The 4,313-nt window shown below is 52.5% G+C and overlaps 1 pseudogene; it reads right to left on the bottom strand.

Moving 5' to 3' along the window:
- Nucleotides 1–325: 325 nt before the first annotated feature.
- Nucleotides 326–3,754, bottom strand: LOC121136048 (annotated as a pseudogene).
- Nucleotides 3,755–4,313: the final 559 nt, after the last annotated feature.

Below are 4,313 nucleotides of genomic sequence, written 5' to 3'. Positions count from 1 at the left end.
ACTTCCAAACTACTAATTATGACTTGGGTATTCTGTTGCTACCAATAATCTCTCTGGCTACAAAAGACAGTCTTACTAATCAAGATGATCAAAATAAATTAGGAAAAACATGACAGCAATCAGGAAAACCAATATGTATTTTTATGGAAGCGCACTGTGACTGGTTTTATTTCTGGTAATCTCTGACCACTTAGGAGTGATGCTCTCCCTTTTGCATGTTCATGGACACCCCCAAATTTCTCTCATGTCTCAGGATGCTTCCTCTACAAAGTTAAATGTTTAGTGACTGTTCTTTGAGTTCTACAAATTCTGGCAAACCTCACCCCTACTTCATCCCTGTGCCTGTCACCCTGCACACTGACATGCCATGCTGTCCTTCGATTTCATTGCATGTGCAGATTGTGATCAGTCTCCTCTTTATAGAAGACAATGGGAAGTTGTATCCCTGGTCCCAGGCTTTCTCACCTCGTTCCTGGCTTAAGCTACTCCTCTGTACAGCACGCCTGCTGTCTGTGCTCTCTGTGGGTAATGCTTGCTGAAGAGCAGAAAAGCGATTCAAGTACAGACGAGTAGCATCTGACGCTGTGTCTGAGGACTTAGCTCCTGAGCCCCCGCTGCTGCCCTTGCCCCAACTCAGTCACCCTCCCGGTGCAAAGAGCTGGTTGTTGGAATCCATGGAACCAGGCTTGGTGATCTTGGTGAGCCGTGAGGTGTCAATGGGGTGGCTGCCTTTGCTAATGGGGACAGTATTCCAGCCACCATAACCCACAAGCAGAAGGCGAGGGCTGATGGGCGGGCCTGGAGGGCCACCCTGACAATTGTCGCTGCCTTTGGCCATGAGTTGCTGCACTTTGATGTGTTCTCGGGGCTCTTCCATCTCAGCCTCCTTGTGAATCTGATCAATAGTCTTGGGACCCTGATCCCCTAGGTGAGGCACCTAATTGCTCTGCCGCAGACCCAGTACATCCTGCAACATAAAACATAAAACGTATTTGAGATGAGGTCTTCCTTTCTTTAATGATTTTTTTCCCATTTGGTTGAAATACTGATCCATTCGAGGCTTGGCTTTTGCAAAGTCCAGGTCTTTGCCAATAGTGGAGAGGAGGGGACAGAGGCACTCCGGGAACTGTTCATCATGGTTCCTAAGCAGTTTGACCACACAGTCATGCATTATTGCTTCTGTTAACATCTTCAGCTTGAATAACTCTCCAGTGACTGTGATGTTCCCTAAAGAGCGCCGTTGAGCTGTGTCCGGGCCTCTCCAAGCCCCTCCTTCAGGCGTCTCCATTCTTCTGCCACAGCGGCTTAGTCCATCTCGTTTTGCTTCTTTTCAAAAACTTCCTCATCTTTGTCTTTCTCAGATTCCTTCTGGCGTCGATTTAACAACAGTTTTCGAAAACTCACAGTCACTGTTGGCTTTTCTGTAGTGGGCACGTTCAACGCCATGAGGCAACAGCACATGTTGGCATAAGCCACAGAGAAACTGGGCTCCCAAATGGCTTTCTCAAAGATGAGGGCAGTAACTCCTGTGGGGGAACCTCGGTGTCAGTGGCCAGCTGTGTCACCTGCTTCATCAGCTGCCGGAACACCTGGGGTGTCAGCTTGTTCAGGATCAAGCGAACCCTGCAGAACAGGTTTTGCTTCCATCAGCATCCTCTTCCCCTCGATCCTCATCAGCAGCTGTCAGTTTGCTACTGGGTTTCCAAGCCTTCTCGGCCTTGTTCAGTTTTATGACTTCAGTCATTATCACGGATGAAATGATCTTGTCTGTTTCCTTTCGTGGACCCTGGTGAGAGCGCCTGGGTTCCAGACCAGCCTGCAGCCCTCGGGGCAGCTCCGCACCCAGCGCACCCCTTAGGGGCCCACGGCTGTTGAGGGTTGGTCGGCTAAGGTTGGCAAAGGATGGAGTGAAATCTGGGCCACAGTTTATGCCAGGTAGTCTGGAGGGATCCAGCTGCCGAAGTGGTGTTTTATTGGCCTTGTCCAGGACCACATCGGTGATATGGGGCAATGCTATTGGTTTCTGCCCCTAGCAAAGATAAACTGAGAGCCCAGCAAGAAGTCCCTGTCACAGGCTTCTTCTCCTCAAGGTTCAGAGGCTTCCCCTGATCTGACTTGTATTCGTACTTCTCTTCCCCAGGCTGGATGTTCTCAGCATTGTGAATTTTGTCTTCCTTAGAGTCCCGGGTTTCATCTGCTTCCTCAGGCTGTGGGGGTGCAGTGCTGCCCTCTGACTGGGTTTGGGTTGCTGCCTGTGGGAGGCTGATTCTCTACCTCTGGTACTGCTGGGTCCACCTCCTTGAAGGCATCCAGAAGGTCACCCACAGCCTCCTTCTTATTTGGCTCTTTAACTTTCTGCCTCCTCTTTGGCACAGATACTGCCACTTGGGTGGCTGCTGCCACCTCTAAATTCTGAGACAATTGGGCTGGGACAGGGGGGCTGTCAAGGGGGAGGTCCTCGGCCCCCTTCTCACTCTCGACTTCCCTGCCCTCTTCTTCCTCTGTTTCTTCCTCCTGAGCAGAAGTCTCTGAAGGAGACACACGTGTTGTGGCACAAAGAATGGTGCCTTGTGCCGTGGACAAAGAAACCTCCCTGGCCGGTTCCTCTGGCTCCCTGACTGGGATTAAGTCCACGGGTGGTGGTGAGGGGGCTCCATTATGCAGTTCCTCAGGTTGGGCAGTTGGAGCAATGGGCACAGGCGACTCAGAAGCGCAAGCTGAAAGAGGAGGAGAAGCTGGCTCTATGGTTGACTCCACCTCTGGCTCCAGATCCTCGGATGGGACCATGCCATTGGGCTCATGAGTTTCTGCCCTATGAGGCGCCAGGGCTGTGCAAACCTGGAGAGGACTGGAAGAGAACTCAGATTCTGGAATGGGTCTGCTGAGCGTCACTTCTGCTTCCAGTATGGGTTGAGCAAGAGTGGGATCTGGAGACAGGCAATATGGCTCTCCAGTTTCACAAGAGATAGGAGTCAATTCTTCTACCCACATTTGTATCATCGCCACTGTCTTAGTGTCCCCAGGAATAGAGAGGACTCCAAGATTAGACTCAGACCCGGGTTACAAAATTGAGGGTGGTGATGGGGTTGGAGAAGGCGATGAAGGCTGAGATTCTGTGCCAGGGCTGTGCCCTGGGCCAGACAAGTCCTTGCTGACCTCCAATGACTGCTCCCTGTGATCGGACATCTGGCAGGATAATGACAGCAACCTGAGGCGACTCCCCATTAGGCTGAGGCTCCAGACCGCCTCGCGTCTGGGGAGGAGTGGGTGTAGAGGCAGTGCGAGCGCCAGGCATGATCTCTTCTGTGATATCCTTCCCTCCTTGGTTTGGGTCTCAGATTCGGATAGTTTTGCGCTCCTCTTAGGAGCAATCTGGGGTGGTTGGTTCATCAGAACTGGAGCAGGAGCCAAACTGCTGCACACCTTGGGCTGGATATTAGGCACCAGCGTAGGTCCCAAACTCGGTAGGGCTTGCACCCTGGGCTTCCGGCTGCACAGGGTACTGCAGTGTTGGGACAACATACGTAGAACGCCCCTGTCCAGGGTTATACTAGGCTCCTTGGGAGTCTGAATAGGAGATCTGGGAAGGGATCATCATTACGTGGGATCCAGAAGGGTAGACATGGGCAGCTGGGCCAGGACGGGCAGGGACTGCACTGTGCACTCGGGAGGCTGCACTGCTCAGGGGCGGGGCCCGGCTAGAGTAGACCTGCTGGCGAGGCTGAGAAGGCCTGTTCATTTGTGCTGCTTGTGGCTTGCTAAACACCACCTGTGCAATCTGCCCCGGGGGAAACAGTGGCTGTGGGAGTCCAGGGGATCAGGAGGGTGGGGGGCCTGGGGCTGAGGAAACCAAGCCTATTTCATGACTTAAAGGAGACCCTGGAAGGGAAAGGGAGCAGGGAGATACGTGCTGACCGGGACGTCCTTGCACAAACGGCACAGAGCAAGCAAAGCCTTCTGCTCTAAGCCTGCTCTCATGCGACCTCTGCCTGCTATCCACATGGGTAGGCACGTGCTAGATCACTTTAGAGCTGACACAAGTCACTGTGACTTCACGTTAACCAATGAGGGTGTCTTGATTGGTGTGTCAATCTGATTGGCTCAGATCCGTAACTGTCACCAATCAGGTCGCAGATCAGGATGCACACACAGCACGAGCTGAGTGGACAAGAGGCAGTTGGTGCCAGTCTTGCGAGTGAAGGCAAAGCGTTCACTTTGCTGACACCAGTGGCAGTGGCAGTGAGCACAGACAGTGCTTGAAGCGGTGAATTTGAAGACGATTTTATGATCATCCACAGCGACACCAGGTACAG

The sequence above is a fragment of the Mesocricetus auratus genome, unplaced genomic scaffold (genome assembly GCF_017639785.1).
Source record: "Mesocricetus auratus isolate SY011 unplaced genomic scaffold, BCM_Maur_2.0 Super-Scaffold_100047, whole genome shotgun sequence".
In the NCBI taxonomy this organism is placed as follows: Eukaryota; Metazoa; Chordata; class Mammalia; order Rodentia; family Cricetidae; genus Mesocricetus; species Mesocricetus auratus.
The sequence above is the reverse complement of the archived record's forward strand: the minus strand, read 5'-3'. Positions and strand labels throughout refer to the sequence as shown.